Raw genomic sequence first — 18,341 nt, 5'->3', positions numbered from 1 at the left:
GGGAGATGTGGAAAGTGGATCTTCAGTGAATGCACTGATATAATCTCAAGAAGCTCAGCTATAATCTCAGACAGTTGCTACGAACACCAGTGTTGCTTAGTTCCAGAAAGGGGACTACCATCCAGACCTTCCATGCTGTTAGGGGAAACACTTCTTGAATTCAACCATTTCTCCCCGCCCTCTCCAAAATTTTCCACTTGATAGTATTTTAAGGTAAATTAAGTTAATCTCTTAGAGGTTGTCATAAAGCACTGCTGGTTGTGCTAAACAGACTGGGCCATTCAAAAAACAGCAGTAAATCCCCACCTCTGGGCTTCCTCACCCCCGATGCTTTGAACTGTGGAAACTGGTTTCAGCAATAAATCCTTCCCAGGAAGATGCTCAGTAAAGGGAACAAAATGTTCCCATTCAGACCTGGAATGGCTAAAGGTGTCAGGATGAAGACCCACTTAGGTACATATTTCTTATCATACTGGTAGTATCTCTTTAATTGGGTTATTACGCCATTGCAGTGCAATTAATACAAAAAGAAAGTAACGGTCTAAAAGAGATTCATCTGCTTATATTCTTATTTAAGGGTTCTGCTGTGGATACAGACATCAGGTTAATACAGAGGTTTCCTAATTTGGTACCAGTCTGCTTAACAATATATATATACTCATCTACTAGCACATTGGATTGCTGACCATGTGCTGAAATAGACTTAAATAGCCAATCATTAAACTACCCGGCACAGTCATATATGCACCAATACAAACATTATAGCCTCAGCTTATTTCCCCCATGAATATGTCTTACCAGTTCAATTACTACAGGATTTTCAAGGAGGAGCCTCTCAGAAACTGAAATAAAAGGCTGTGCAGCTACAAGCAGGAAGGCTGAGCGAGATGACAAAATTTATTTTGTGGGCATGACTGACCCATGGAACTGAGTATATTCTCAAAAGATAATAAACACTAAGATGAAAGAACAGGTTACAAACTGCAATATTTTTCTTATTAGAACAGTAAGAAACCCACTGATGAGAACAGACCTCAAAAGCTGCATGAACAATGAGGAATGAAAAACAGTGTTTGAATACCCTATTGGAAAAATATGGGAATGAAGTAACATCAGGGGAAAGATCATTAATAGAGAAATCAAGGACAATTTTCACATAGAGTTTTTCCAAGATGGCAGCTGCTCTTAGGAGCTGATCCAAAGCCTACTGAATTCAATGGAAAGATTTAATTTCAATGGATTTGGGATCATTTTAGCTTTTGGCTGAAAGAGTTGCATTACTCCAAGTTGAAAGAGAGAAGACTTGGCAAAAGGTAACTGAGACTTCAGCACATTTAGGGTCAAAAGACCTTAATTGCTGAACCAATTCATCCCAATGTGATTCCACCATACCCAGAGGATATGCAGAGTCAGTTTTTTACTGACTGATGATGCCATGTGTGATTTCCAATGATTTCAATATGTAACTTAGGGTAGAATTTGACCTTGTGGATGTGACTGTACTGTAAAGTTTAATTAATTTGAATACAATAGTCCTATTGGTTTAAATAACTGCAGAAGTTTCTCCTAACACATTAGAAGTATTTTTTTATGACTATACCTTACAGATATGAAATATAGCTCTCCAGTGATATGACTGTGAGATATAACTTTCTTCCCAACAGCTGCTGGTGGGAATTTCACTGTTTCTGAAATAAATATTATATGCATACATACCATACATGAAGGGAAAGAGAGAGCAATAGGAAATACAATGAGCTGACTCAAGATGTGTTATTTATTTGCACACATTATTAATGACCTCATAGCTCAGAAGTGGTGGAGGGAACCTGAGCCACTTGTGAATTATGAAAGGTCATCAGTAACTCATAGCAATATATGACACATCCATTCAGGCCATCCAGACTTACTCCATGCTTGGATCTGTTTATCTAACACCAGTTTTAGTTTAGTCTGTACTGTGTGTTGATTTCATAGTACATCATGTAGCAATGAGACCTCTTGGCTACACTCCCATATAAGATGACTAATTTTGAAGTATAAGAGAACCTGAAACAAATTTTCAGAGTATCAGTTGATTGAACTGAACCACACATATCTACTTCCAATGACATATGTGATCATTAAGTAACATAGATATAAATATATCAGATTGAGTGTGTGCACGTGCATCTGTAAAAACACAGTCACATTTCATACAGTTGAAACTCAAAACTTTTCCTTACGCTTCTTTCTCTCCCTAAGAAACTGAGAGAACAAACACGCAACAGAGATTACTGTGATAATAATAAGACACCCAAGTACAGGGACAAGCATAGTGTAGGACTGAAATTAATGACAACCCAGTTTTTCACTGTCTTTAAGCTAAAAAACACTTTTTGTTCTCAGACATATATGTGAAACTGAACAGTTCAATATAATCCATATAAAGACATGGGTATAATTTACCTCTGCTATTCTTAAAAACTGTACAGGCTACAGTTATACATGTTTTAATTATAGCTGCTTTGAGAAAGCTCTCAGAGTATAAACCGTACTTGAAAATGTTATTCTGAAAAAATATTAGTCTAAAAGGGTTTTAACCAAGGGATCTTAATAAACTAGTTGGAAAATACTAAACTCCTCTGCTAGTTCCTCTAATCCTGTTGGTGGTACTCACTATATCAAACTGACCAGGCAGTGCCTGTTATTGACTGCCAAAGTTCATGGCAATACCCTAGGGCAGAGCTCATTTCTTCCAGCCCCAAGTACCCATATGTTTGTTACTTGAGCTAACGGAAACTCAGTGTGGGAAATACATGGCACACCACAGGGAGCTGTGATGAACACACATTTTAGGCAGTGCTGCACACTTATAAGGTGCCTAATGCTAGAACTGTCATCACTACTCACACGTGCAACTTCTCAGTATAGATCAGTATCCAAAAGATATATGGCAAGAAAAGACGCATTTTAGTGACCTACAGATGTGCTTTTGGGGATGGCTGCAAATATATAAGCCTTCAGAAAAGCATTCACCTGGCTCTCTATCAGCCCAAACTCTACATAAACTGTTTTGTAGTGTTCTTACATCGACTTGGCATGACCAAAAAAAAAAGTCTCCAGACCAAAATCTTCTGAGCATTTCTCATATCACATGTGCTATTTAAGGCAGACAGACACTGAAGTCATTTATCTGCACAGTTGTTCTCCCATCTGACAAAAAAGAACAAGCCAAAGGGTCTTTAATATCAAAGAAAAATTAACTCCACACACGCAATTCTTGGTCTTTTCAACTACTTTTGTCAAACTCTCATGGCAAGTCATTTCACATTTTATACAAGAAATAGAACATTTTGTTTATAAACCAGAACATGATACAAACACTGCTTTCATCAGAGCAGGAGAACAGCTCTCAGGCAAGCGGCAATACAAAACAATACTTTCTAAAAGCTGTTGGGCACTACTGCATCACAAGAGAAAGTGAATGTTACCTATTTTCTGCCAGAAAAGGGAAGAAAACATTGTGCTGTCTTTTGCTGGCAAAACCTTCTCTTAGCTTAATGGCAAATATGCCTATCTAGAAGTAGTATCATGACACCCTGCAATTAGTTTATGAGTTTTCTTCCTCACTGTTCCTTTTTCCCTTTTAGAAGGTGTCTTGCTTTTTTCCCTTCTTTGACCTCAAAATTGCCTTAAAATAACTGAGTTATCAGGTGAATGTAATTTGTTGTTGTTTTTGTGGATTTTTTTTTTTCTCCTTGAAACATGACAGATGATAACTTTCTCAAGGTTAAAGTAAAATCACTGGTTGTAACATGACAACTTCATATGTTCCTATTGAGCAGTCTTTCCTTTGAGGAGTCTGAAGGAGACTCCTCAACCTGTGCCCAGTTGAGATGTTGTAGTGAATCCTTCTTCACTTTAACACTGCCTGCTACACTGGCAGGAGTCAGCCTGTGAGTGTAACAGGACGGCAGTGCTGAAGACCTCTGTACAGCAATGCAGGACTCTGCTGAGTCAGACGCTAACACTGTTTGTGAAGAGACAGAGAAATTACTTTTGACTCATATCTGACATACAGACATTATTAGCTATGGTAAAAGGTGGAGCCATGGTTGTCTCTCTGTAGAAGATCATAGAACCATAGAATAGTCTGGATTGGAAGGGACCTTAAAGATCATCTAATTTGAACCCATCTGTCACAGGCAGGGACACCTTCCACTATGGACAAGGTTGCTCTAAGCCAGTCCAACCTGGCCTTAAACACTTCCAGGGATGGGGCAGCCACAGCTTCTCTGGGCAATCTGTTCCATTGCCTCACCACCCTCACAGTAAGGAACTTCTTCCTAATAGCTAATCTAAATCTAACCTCTTTCAGTTTAAAGCCATTACCTCTTACCCTAGCACTACACGTCCTTGTAAAAAGTTCCCCTCCAGACATTTCCAGACAGTGGCATCCTTCCCAAAAGGAGAATTATTTATTTTTTACTTATTAGGGCACAGTCAGAAGAGTAATTTCCAATTGGCTGAAGATAAAAGACATTGAATAAAAGTAAACAGAAGCCATCAGAAACTGAGGTGAGTGTCAAAACATAATGATGATCCCTATCACAAATACCCAGAGCTGCAATCCTGAAAACCCAGACCTGCAAATGGAAACACCAGATTTAAAGCCAGAAGAAAATGGTTAAGATGGACAAGGTGCTATCAGAAAGAGCTTTAATACCTGACCTGTTTCAGAAAGTGTTAAGAATAGGGTAAAAAAGGGCATATATACTCTTACAACAGGATGCCCACTTGTCCTAAGCATTAAAGCCAGCTCAGAAAACCAGGCTATATTGAAGCTGCCTCTTACCCTGTGAAAGGATGATCTTCTGGGATCAGGGGAGATCATTTACAGAGCTCTAGAGAAGCTCACGTTTCAGCTACCAGCATTGCTTCTGGCCTGGGGATAAATTGAGGCCTGAAGTCTACAGTGCTTCCCACAAGATTTCAACTCTTCAGAGCCAGCTGTAAAAACTGTAAGTAAAAAAAAGGCAAAGAGCCTATTGTTTTGCACTTAGCACTTCTTCCAGTTACTGCATGAGGACACTGGACTCAGAGCAAATACTAGGAACCTGATTCTGACATCATCACATTAAATAAATTGCTCTCTGTTAATTTAATTAAATCGCTGATGATTTATCCTAATATTATATCAGTTAGGCCAATGAACTGTTCAATATGACTGCAGAAGTCAGGTGCTCTGAGTGCAGTGTTGATAGGTCCTATACATGTACTTGAATGCAACAAAATGGAATACACTAGAGCCTGTCTAACGTGATCCTGGTATGAGACCAGAATTGAAGCCTTGTTTTTCTCATCCCTACGTCACCACCACGTTTTTCAAGTGCCACTGTCATTAAGTTAAGATACAAAGTGATCCATCATTTAAAGCCATTACATACACATTTTTTGGTCAAAAAGATGACCTTTCACGTAACTAGGTCTGAAAAGAGGAACACTTTCCCAATGTGGCAAAGGGAACTAAGCAGAGGAATGCAGCACACTATCAACAAGTAATTCTATGAGCTTGGTCACTAATTAATTCTGATTTCCACTGGATTTGTGCTTCATGGTTGACTGAGCCTTCAAATAAATCTCAACTATGAACTCATCCTCATATCACCTACAGCCCAACCACAATAACTATAGTTCCCTCATTTTTCCTCACTATAGGACTCCTCAGTCCTCTACCACCACATTCTTATGCCTTTTTTACTCTCTCTTCTACCTATATCTTTCAACAACTCTGTCTAGCTTGCTGGTAGGCCAGGAGACATCAAGATCTTTGCTGGGACCAGGGCTACATGAACACAGTTTGACTGGCCAGGACATACACGATGTTTGCTCAACCAGTTGGTCAGGTGTCAAACAATTTTCCGCAGCCCAGCCCACCACAGTGCTTGCATCTTCCCTGTGACAAATTCTATCAGACATCTCTTTGGGAAGAAGACAACAGGGCATGGAGGAGGTCAGATATTTGTGGATCCTCATGCTTTTTTGCCATACTTGTTAGAGACCTTTTGCAGAAACTTTGTATATTGGAGACTTGATCCTCTGCTCAAATGATGAAATCAGCTAATGAACTGAAACATTCATAGTGAGGAAAAGAGCTGACATATACACCTTCAGTGTAACTACATTAATATCATCGCCTTACTCCAAGAAGTACCATTGATATCACATAAGCACACAAAAAAGACCACAGATTTAGCAGAAAGTAGAAATTTTCTCACACAATTTCACTTTCTGGTGTGTAATTTCCATGGAATAGCTCAAAACAGTGAATTAATGCACCATTCAAGCTAATAAATTCTATCAGTGGAAGAGATAGTTAAGTTAGTATTACTCCCCTCCACTGACTAAATCACCTTGGCCGATGGAACAAGATTTTCTTTAGCTACTCTTCATTTGTCAAATCTAAAAATAAAGATGATCAGAGCCACGGAATACCCACGATCTTTCTGAAGCTTCATGCAGTGTTTAGAGGAAGAAGAATTCAGTACGCAGATGCACAATCTTCTGCGAACAATAAAGTTCCAGTTCTTTGGCAAGTCCTTTTGTCAATAATTACCCTTCAACTCCAGAAAGGCTGTTCTTTGCTCAGGCTTCTGCTGCTGTAGTAAACAATTGCTCATTCCTTCTTCAAGCCACAGGCACTGCAACTGCTCCCAACCACTTTGAATTCTAGTCCGTATTTTTGACATTCAGTGTTTTTCTCAATTTAATTTATTTAGGCATTTGTAACAGATGAGTGAATGACAACAGCTGATAAAGACAACAGCAGAAAGGAACTCCAGCTGAATAAGTTAATTTACAATCCCATTTAAAAATCAGGCTGTTCTGATTATCACCTTCCCCTCCTTCAGTTTCAGCATGATTTTTAGCAACCACACTTCTCACAAACTCCTAGACTCAGCAAATAATATTGTAAAGTAAAACCACTAAAAAATGGAAGCAACAGTGTTTTAAACATAGTCTACTGCCCCCATCCTCTAGACAGCTGCTGCTAAAATGTGGATGGTGTGGAAGTGGAAAGTGGAACAATCCATTATTTTTTCATATGTAAATCAATAAGATTCAACAGAAACACTGTGCATAATTAGAAAATAAGCATTCCAAAGGTGTATAGCATTTGTTCTTGTTCACAGTACTTCATGATGGTGAAGGTTTGGAAATACCTGCCAGTTCTTTTTATCCCAGCAGGCACTAAGGCTGTTAGTCAATATGCCAGGATGCTTTATTACCACTGGGAGCTCAGACTGGTCCACCTGTGTCGTTACTTGAAGATGGAGAGTTGTCCTCTGGTAATTAATACATTTCCACCTCTGCGTAATTAGAGACATCCAGTGCATTCATTCTCATTAAAAAAGAAATGTGGAGCTTTGCAATTTCTCCAGTTTGGGGCTGTAAAAGAACTTCAAACATCAGAATAATTTTCTAAAAGTAATGAGTTTCCTCATTCTAGTGGGTGCTACAGTCCTGGTAATAAAGCATCTTTGCTAAAAACTGCTGTCTGCAGACTGATTCATTCTGGTGGCATAACAGAGGGATTCAGACTGGGAGTGCTCTGCAGGGAATCTGTGACAGTCTTTCATCAGCTGCATATTCTTGACTTATAAAAACAAAAACAAAGGCATATTGTGAAGATCATGGAGCCTCATTGCTGGGCTGCAGTGTTTTAGCTGAAGATTTCAGACTCACATACAACAGTGTGCTTGAGGAAAGGGTGCCATATAAACTTAGAATGCAGCATGAGATTTCTGTCTCCATTGCTGTCTGTACAAATCAATGAAATCTCAATTATCCTCCCTCGAGGCATCTTGAGGATTTTGCTTTTCTTTTAACAGACCCACTCTATTTCTTTGAAGTGGCAAGCATAGACAGTGGCTTGCCTCTCTGGTGTAATACACATAATGAATGTGTTCACATACAACTACCTCCTTTCTTGGCATATCTGCAGGATACTTGCACCAGCTTCTTGTCCAGATCATACCAGTGTAAATCTTGAATAATTCAAACAAGATGCATTATCTTCTTTCAGCTGAGAAGAACAAGTGGCCAACAGGCTCCAACAGGAGACTGGCCTAAGCAAACTCTGCAAGACTTCATCATAAGATCACCTGAGAGAAACATCTTCAGAAGGCAATCCTAGGTCACCGAGCTCCTAATTTAGATGACATTGCCTCGCTTTCCAAATTAGAACTGAGGAAGAGACAGAAGCTTGGGCTACAGCCTACCTTCCCTTTGTTTTGCATCCTCTGATGCTGTGGGGCCTCCTGGGGGGAGTTTTTCTGCTCCTTCAAGTGTGGGAACCACAGGCATTTCTGGCACTTTGCATGCAGCACTTTCAATATACTCTCCCCTCTACTCACACCCACATTAAGCATAAAAGACAGTGTTTTCCATCAACACTTATCAAAATGCCAGTACTCTGAGAAGAAAAACTAAGGGGGGAAGGGGAATTCAGCTGCAGAAAATGAAACCACTGCCGTCAGCCCATTGAAAACTCTCCTAAAAGCTTTTTTCTTCCATATTCCCTACCAGAGTGCCAAACAAAGAGTAATTAAAATATATATTATGCTCAAAGCCACAGATTATTCTTCCCACTGGATTTCTTGAGTGGTTCTCCTGTCTTCTTGCATCAGTGTTTCAGACTGTGAGCTCTCTGAGACATGACTTTCATTATCTCTGGGTCATTAGCAGCTCATAACTCACTGTCAGATAATACTGATAAAGAGAGAAAAAGGGCAGACCCTTTTCAAATTGTGGAGCCAAATGTATTGCACTGCATTGTGTAAAGTCAAAACTGTATGCATTAGTTACCAAGCAGTGACAATGTTGGGCACTTGGCTTGTTAAGAAAAGTAGATGGCACAGCACATTGCCTTCAGCAGTGGGATTCACACAGCTGTTCAAAGGCAATCATTGAAGACCAGGTTGAGTCAAAGATGGGTTGGCTGGGATATTGGTTACCAGTACAGAATCCAGACCCAGAGTAGTTCAACTAGGGCAGAGTTATATTCTCAGAAAAATCATCTAAAAAATACCCCCAAAACCTCAAACTTCACACTCCATGATGACCAATAGGAACCACAAGTCACAATGATATGTCTGAACTCTTGCCCCACTTTGGAGATTCTGCACTGAATGCAGGAGATGCCTACAGCTACCCACAGCTTGCAGTGTGCTCATGGGATCTGCTGCCAAAGTTACCTAGGAAAGCAGGCCTGGGCTCACTCTTTTAATAATATCAGCATCTTACAATGAAAGTACTTTTAAAAAATCATAATATCCTAGCATCCACTTGGGAAGCAGAAGACCAGGCTCCATTCTCACCCCAATCTGAAGTCCATCCACGTCTCCTCTCTCTTTCTGCCATCAAAATGGTCTCCAAGAGCTATTCTGTCCTGTCAGCATACACACAACAAAACCAGTCAAACTTCACCCAAAACAGAACATATGACATGTAACCAAGCAGACAGGCTCTCATGACTATTTACTTATTGATCCAGGGTCTATCTGAACACAAATTCGTGCACCGTGCTTGGAGCACAGGCCAGCCCTGGAGTTCATGGCACCAGCTGAACGCCCTGACCCTGAGCAGAACTGAGTCATCTTCCCACTTGGTTTTCATTCCAGCCTTACGAATCCCACATTATTTGCAACACTGTAACACCAATTCGGTAGGAAGATTTGGAAGAGCCCTCCCACACAACTTTATTTTCAAGGGCATGATTCAAGTTACTCCCCAGTTCAGTAGTAAATGTGGTTTTAAATGCCCTCAGGCTGATGGTGGTGGTGTACTCAGCTTTCTTGGTCCTTAGTTGTAGCGCCTAACTCACAGACTAGTATGTAAAGGCACTAATGTTGTTGGTTGCTTTGTTGTTGGGGATTTTTTAATGAGACAAGAACTCATTTAAATGCTGATGGTGAGCACACTCTTGTCTCATGTTCACTGTGTGGAGCATGCTTGAAAAATACTTCTGTAATAGCTGGGGACATGGTGTAGCACAAAGACCGTGTGGTTCTAGTCTTTGATCTAAGCCTAGATGCTTTTTGGGACCAAAAAGGACATGGCCAGATGAGGAACCTGCTGAGAGAGCAAGTTTGAAGAATCATAGATTTTATTAAACCTGTCAAGGTGACAACCACCTTATTATAGACCTGGCACCATGTGGTATTGTTGCATTCACCAGATTCTTCCAGGGCATGAGCACTTACCTACAAACCTCACCCAGTCAGCTAATGCACTTCCCTTCACCATCACTGAACTTTTATCTTGATGGAAACAACCCAAATGCTGACATCAGGGTGTGAAGACCCTCTAGGATAGCCAGCCTCCTGAGCTCAGCTACTGGACTGCACTGAGAGCACCATACATATTTTTGGCTAAAAGGTCTTCAAATGAAATAACTTTTTCCACATGACTTTCAGAACCTTGTTTGGTCAACAGAAAAAAAGTTCAATATTGTTATTCAGGAATTACATTTTTTTTTATTATCGTGCCAATAATTTTTCTTTGCAACTTTTTCTTTCCTTTCTTACCCTGTGAATCATTATTTTGCTTTAAATCCTTCTCAGTTAAAAGAAGAAAGCAACTTTCAGTTGTGATCCTAGGCAGACACTGCTGAGTCTTGTTTAACTGGTCTGGATTTTGTTGCTAAATATGTTTTTTAAATGAATGCCACATCTTTGCAAGGTTGCTGGGGGAAAGAATGGAAATAAAGTATTATACAACCTATTGAAATCCTTTGTTACTGTGGTGTAACATGCCACTGGCATCACATTTTCCCTCTCCCACTACATACGCATTTGACGCCAAATTGTTTAAAAAATTAGAGAAACTCCTGTTTCTGGAATTATCCTGCATTTATATCATTTTATGGAGAACATTATCTGGCAGATTTCTGAGTGAAAGATGGAAGAGTCCAGCAAAGGAAACTAAAAAGGAATGTTACACTTCTTAGTTCAAAGGAGCTACACTTGGGTTTCGCTGTTGGAGGTGAGCTTGTCCCAAAGTGGAAGGGAAACAGTATAAAGGGAGAAAAAAATGAAATGAGAGTGAAACACATGTATTTAATGGGAAGTTGCTGATCAAGTTTAGAAACAGGGGAATAGGACTGGTACTTTCAATACATTAAAGAATATAGCCATCTTAACTTAGGCATAACCTATATGTTTGCGCAGGTAGGTGGCAATTCTACCATTACCTGGTGAAATGTGAACAATACAAATTTGTCACCCTGTTTTCAGAACAAGGAAAGTGAATTGCTTCTCTGATGGACACCTGCAACAAAATGGAGGTGCTGATCTCTCACAAATTTCAACAAGTTCCACATACTATGAAGCACAGAGTGACAAAGGCAGAGATAGAGACGGAGACTCTTGAGACTCCAGGGAGAGTTTCATGGGATTAGAGGAAGATTTCAAATGTGCAGGTTGGCATGAACATGCTTTGGGTGTCAGGTACTTATAACCAAGAGGGAAGGAAAAGGATCTGAAACAACAGTGCCTCCATTCAGAAAATACACCTTGGATGATCTGGAAAGAGAAAACTTAGAAAGACAGTTTGAAACCATAGGCCTTTTTTTTCATGATAAGGGTCTGCTGCCATCTCCAGCTCAGTTGCCACCATTGCTAAGAGTCTCAAAGCTTCAATCAGGTGAAGTAAACACCGTGATTTTGACATGCCAAATGGTTCCACCTGCACTGCTGCACTGAGTGACCTGAAGAGTAGGTCTGAGTCTGGGACAGCCAGGAGCCTTTACCACTCACCTGGAACAACACCTAACCTGACAGGCTACAGAAACCCCAGTGCTGCTATTCACTGGGAGGCACTTAATATCTGCCCAGGGTTTACAGTGCCACACAAGGGCAACTCTACCTGCCACGCAGGCAGTTCCCAGGTTTCGTGATAGCCATCTGTCCTTGCAGTTACTGCATCAGGCTGGAAAGGCTTGAAGGCACCTACTGTCCTTCCTAAAAGAGTCACGATAGTGCAAAGGTAAGAGGCATGTGCTGACAGCCCAAGCACAGCCTGTGCCACTCAGCCCTGAGACTGAGCACACTGCTTGAATCAGGATAAGAATAGGTCCCTCACCAAGGAAATACAGCAGCTGCAATCCCTATCCTTTCTGTAACTACCTCTATGACCCAAATCACCAGTTAAGATATCACGTAACCACACTTTTCCCTCAACAAGCCTTCCCTGTGACTGTAAGGTTATAAAGGATAGATAAACTAATGAACATTTCAGTACTATTTCTAAACACATTTGTCCCAGACATTTTAGAAATGTGTATGAAGGAAAAAGGTTTGATTATTCCTCCAGTGCACACATAACACTACCAGGAATGAAAACAGGGCTCAACTGCCCTGCTCTGAAGGTTTTTGCAGCTGAATGATCAGACCATGTTTTGTGATTACAGACAACGGGGAGAAAGAAGTTCTGTCTTTGTTTTGTTGGTACCATCCACAGTGCTGCTCCTGTGAAAATACAAGTCATGAATGACATGGGTTGTAAAGCAGGGCTGCCATGGGATGGTGTGAAAATGGAGCTGCAGATAGATCTTTAATCCTTATAACATTGTTTTCAGTGGGACAAAGCAGAGCCTGGGATTAGAGCATGGAAAGAGAAGGCACGTTTAGGAAGGTCACTATTTAATTAATTTGAGTTCAGGGCAAGGTAGGGCAGCTGGGAAAGAGAAATGGAAAATGTTTTTTAAATGGCTTTATTAATCATGACACAATCTATTGCTGAGAGGTGGAAGAGAAGAACATTATGCTTTTGACCAGTGTTTTAAAACAGTCCCTTCTTCAGATGAACACAGTAAATGAGTATTCCTTCAAGCAATGGGTAGCAAAAAAGACTTTAAAATTGATTCCTGGGATATTCATAGCTTCTTTCGTGTTTTCCTATGTCCGTAACAGAAATAGTAAGGGACACTGAAATGAGTACTAGTACGTTTAGTAGTAAATTAAATATGCCAAGGACCAGTCTCTGGCTCTGATGACAGCAGGCTGCAAACAGCCCACATCTGTATTACTAACTTCACTTACTCTCCAAAATGGGATGGCCACCACCAAACTGCTCATTTGGAGTTTCTCCTTCCCTGTGCTACCTCCAAACTCACCAGCCAGGAGCAGAGGGTGACAGCTGACTGAAGCCAAACCCATGCTAAGGACTCTGCTAACAGCTTAGCACTATGGGCAATCATTTTCCTGTAGCCAAAGGAGCTGGAAATATGGAGCCACCATTCAGAAGCAGTAAATAAGAAGGATCTCACTGGACCTCACTTCGGAAACAGCATACCCTACAGACAAACTCCATTTAGCTCAATCATCTTCCCTTTTGCCTATGGTTGAGATGCAGGAGGTGGTAGTCTTCCACCCTGATCATTTTATGCCAGTGGAAACTTCCAGTGCAAGGCCCTACCCAAGTTACCTGACAGAGATGTAAATGGCTCTTCTGCATCTGAATTTACAGTGCAGACTAGTCAGTCTTCTGGGAGAACACAAGTGGCTGGCCATTGCCCTGCCTCTGCTAAGGAGTTGAATCCGGAAGAAATGGGGATGGTTCTCAGCCAGTGGGTCTGCAAGTGTGTGAATCACTGACTTCACAAAAAAATCTCCCTTTCAAAGGAGACAAAAGGGTGACAGCTGTTTCTGCACCCCAGCAGTTGCATCAGCAGTGCTCCAGTCCCACTGCCAGCAAAAGGACCTTGTCCCAGCCCCAGTCCATGGAGCAGGGGCCATTCTCCAACAAAGCCTGATTATTCATCTGTTAAGGGTTTGGTCCTCCATGTTTAATCAAGCAAAGCTTTTGATGAGAGCTTTGCCTGAGAGGGCTCTGCAGGAATTTGGCTTTTCAATTTAATGGTTAACCAGCTCCAAGCCTTGACCTTCAGCAGGGTCGAGGAGCTCCATGCAGATGGGAGACTGCTCCTTCTTTTCTTGTGGTAAAATTAAAAAGAAAAAGAAGCTCATACATCATAAAATGTGACAATTCCCAGAGTAGCTCTTTTGGGGCTCCTTCTACCAAAGAGTTGTAGCACTGCCAGGCAAAAGGAGAAATGATGTTAATCACCCAAACCCTAGGCAAACACTATATCTTTTTTGTGAATCAAGTTTAAACAGAAGTTATGCAGGAAGGACCAAGTCAAAAACCACTTTTTCCAGATGTCAGAAAAAGTGAAACACACATGAGGGAAAAAAGCAGTTACGAACTTTTAGCTTGATATATCTGGTAGGTGAAAGAACTAATGCAGTAAAGAAAATGTTTGCATAGTGCTGCTGAGCCTGCTCTAGACTATAATACTGGTCAAAGAGCACTTTCACCAAACTTTTCTTAATCATGCTGCTGTTTGAAGAGCAGAAAACACAGGGAGGGGGAGAAAAAGAAAAATCTAAAGGTGAATGCAAAGTTCTATTTACTGAGATAAAGACTGAAGGAATAGATATAGATATAGAAAATGTTCCTGAAATATGTTCCTTGTTATAAATAAACCATGCTGCCAGCACCTAAATAAAATAAAATAAAATCAAATCCCTGTTGAGAGTCACAGGGGAGCAATACCATGGCCAGATTATCTGCTGATGCAGCTGAACTATGCTTAAGACATCTGCTGAGATGAAACTACTATGTGGCTGGAGGTATTAGGGAAAAAAAGAGTTACTTCAACAAAAAAAAAAACAGCCAGTGTGTGAAAACAAAACCACACCAAAATGTAATGGAACATACGCTTCTACAACTGTAGCACCACCGTACAGTAGTTATTCCATCAATCTACCTGCCTTAGAAGTGAAGCAAAAGATTGTAAAACAGGCTGATAAATGCACTGCTTTCTGCAGAAATCTCAGATCCTGAACAGTTGCTGGCTGTTAAAAGAAAGTGAGGATCAAAAAATAAGAGGGATTCAAAGACCATTTCTTGAAAACGGATTCCTTGTCCAGCTGGCCACCCAAGTGCTGAGCTCAGAGCCCCCGAGCTCCGCCTCTTGCGTTCATTCACACCCAAGTCCATGGGAGCAGCGCAACACCCAGCCAGTGCCCCGGGTCAGAGCTATGCCGCCAGTGGCAGGCAGGAAGCAGAGGACGCAGGCAGCCGGCAGATATGCGTTACCCGTACCGGCGTGCGCCACTTAACCAAGGGGGTGCTTTAAAAACAAGTTCCTTAACTCGGAGCGGCTTTTACTTTGGTTTGCGAGCGGTTTGACGTTGGCTTCACTGCAGCTGATTCTTTCATGGCTGGAGCTACACCAGGCAAACTGCTTGACCAGAATGGAAAGAAGCACCTCATTTGAATAAAACTGCTTTAAAACCCGGCTTCAACAAAACACAAGCAGTTTCTCTGCACAAATCATATCTTGCCTTTTGAGGGCTGCAGCCTTCCATTTAGTTTTTACAATGAGTACCATTCTGTGCACTTCTTCTGTAAGAAAAGTACGAATTCACGTTATTTTTCACTTTAATTTCAGTATGAACTCTTAACTCCCGCTTTGTAAAACACTGCATAGCTATTATTAACCATAGGTCAGGGCTTAACCAACAAGGGACAGACTGGCAGATCTAATGCACACATACACTGGAGATACAATTCAGGAATACTGAGGAATAGGTATCCCCTCCTTCAATCAAACTCTCACTTGGAACAGCAGAGGGTTTCTGTAAGCCCCCTTCTCCCTGAATTCCTTTCTCTCTGGTTTCTTCTCTTACCATCTAAAATTATCACAACACAGCTGTTGTCTCAGGTGTCACTCAGTAAGCATCTTCACCCTGACTTGCTATTTTCCCCAGAAACGCCCACCACCAGCACTTAAAAAAAATAGTTTCCAGCCACCATGCGTAGAGTTCCCATGTTCCATTTTTCTGCCAGCCTAATAATATCTTTTGCCTCGATTCTTGGTTTGTCATGGGTTGAAAATATGAATCAAATCCAAGATTATCTTCCAAGTCTTGGTTGGTACTTGAAATATTTGGTGTAATACTGCAGCAGGAGCTGCACAATTTTATTCAGGAGCAATTTAGCATTCAACTTATATTCATTGAGCCTCTTACTCATATGTGCCTTGAGTATGCCTTCGACAGATTCCATGCATCTTCCTGGGGTTATAGGTCAGTCTCAATCTTTCTTCTTGGTGCTGTTCTGCCATACATAAATCACCAAAAGCTTCACCGTCTAGCAGGGGGCTTAAGTGTGTTTTAGTCTCTATGGCACTCTGTGTAGGAAACTGGTGCCAGCAGGAGATGCTCCATTCGCACTTGTGTCACCTAGCGGTGAGGGCACAGCCTGGGGAGGTCAAGATCTTAGTACAACAGGACTAGAGGTGGGTACATGCCATGGCCACAGTATCATAGGATAAAAAAAGCACATTTCCCCTGTTTCCAATTTTGTTTTTCATATCTAGTCCTTTTTCTTCTTTGATTTGCTCATCAAATGGGGAAGTGTGATCTCTTCTTCTATATTCTACTCACTCCAAACCACATTCAAGGATTTACTTCAGCTAGGAAACCTGGGAGAAAATTCCAGGTGAAGCAAAACCAGTTCTGTTGCCTGATTTTATTCCTCTAGAGAGACCTAGGTGGGCAGTCGAAAACTCAGTTTCTCAAACATTCCAAACTGGTACCTTTTTACCTGTACAGAAGGGTGAGGCCCTGGTGTCCCAGGTGTGCTATGCATTGCACGAACCACAAAAGGTCATGAGCTCTCAAAAGTAGGATCCCCCAGATAATTCATCGACCAGTGGGAGCTTTTCTTCTGATGATGCAGTATGTGAAACTTAAACTCCCTGCTAGAGCATTTTAGTGAATTAACAGCTCAAAAAATGCTCAAAGTGCCCTGTTTGTGTGGAAAGCAGTTGTAGCCTCTCTGATTTACCTCTGGTCCCTTAAGTAATATTCAGTAACTACTGTAAGCTTCATTACTACATACTTGACAGACAAAAAAGGTAACGACAGTCTTGTCACAGCAAGTCTTGCTATTCCTGTTGCTTTTCCTTACTGCCATTGCCTTCTGGTCCTGTTTACTGGGAAACCTGACTCATCTGCTACTTTTGCAGAACAGAGTCATGCAGAGTTGGGGGATTCCCTGCTGCAAGAGCTATTTACAATTTAGTTGTAATCAGCACAGTTTGTACAAGGGTTTTGATACATGTATATATGTGTGTACACTCTCTCCTGAACCTAACGTGGTGCTTACGTGGTAGCTTGCAAAACAAAATAGTAAGGACAAAAATAAAGCTTCTGTGTGGGTACTTAGATGTAGCTCTAAGACACAGACTTTTTATCACCTGCTGATGAATATGAACTTAAGAAACATTACAGGCACTTAGAAAAAGTATACCAAAAAGCAGCTATGTTAGTCATCCTAAAATTATTGGAAGACAAAAAAAAGAGGCATTTTGTATTAGGTATACCTTTTTGGTCACAAACAGAGAATAGGTGATAACATTGTGCAGATGGTCTTATCATGCTTTGATAAACACTTAATAGAAGTGCTTTGAGTTCTCCCACCACCAAATAAGTGATACACAGATGGTCTTGGCTTAGTGGCCATTTCAATGGGCAAATTCAGTGGGATTCAGTGTTATGTTTATCTGTATTGGTTGCTTACCCATGTTCCAGTTCCATATATAGTCCTTTCAAGTACCTGCTAACTTAAGTGGCAATCCAGAACATAAAAGTTTTGCAACTCAGTCAGGGAGGTTGTACTTAAACCCATTGCAGGAGTGCATTCATATCAAGAATATCTTATGACTTAAGATGACTGTTCCAAGATAAATTCCTTCACAACAGACAAGGGATGTCTGATATCAAAATGATAAAAATAGTTTTTCTCCTTTCTAAGAATCACTGTAGCTAATTTTCAATGCTTAGAAACACTCATGCAGGGAATATGCACTGTTCATTGCGAGTAGGTACATGCTAATCTCTCACATTAGAGAGCACCATGTCTCAGTGGCACATTCTTTACTCACCTAAATGCTTCAGTGAGAAGAGAAGGGTCTATATGACTCAGTGCTGGAAACTGGCAAAATAAAATCAAGCAAGAAACAAAGAAATGATGCAGGGACAAAGATGCTAAGAATTTCCATTAATATAGATATGCTGGTCTTTTCCACCCGAACAAGTCTTCATGCTACTGTAACTATTCAACTGATTTTACATCAAAAGATACGGCCAGATCTGCAAACATTTTTCACCACATTTTTGTGGTTTTCACTCTTTCAACCCATTTTCTGCTATGGAATTAATTTACAAACAATGTGTCTTGTCCTCCAAGTAACCGTATGTGAAAGATAGATACCCTATGCAATG

The sequence above is a fragment of the Neopsephotus bourkii genome, unplaced genomic scaffold, assembly GCF_033783945.1.
Source record: "Neopsephotus bourkii isolate Nb327-2 ecotype Australia unplaced genomic scaffold, CSIRO-AGI_Nbou_v1 NB_663, whole genome shotgun sequence".
Classification (NCBI taxonomy): domain Eukaryota; kingdom Metazoa; phylum Chordata; class Aves; order Psittaciformes; family Psittacidae; genus Neopsephotus; species Neopsephotus bourkii.
The sequence above is the reverse complement of the archived record's forward strand: the minus strand, read 5'-3'. Positions refer to the sequence as shown.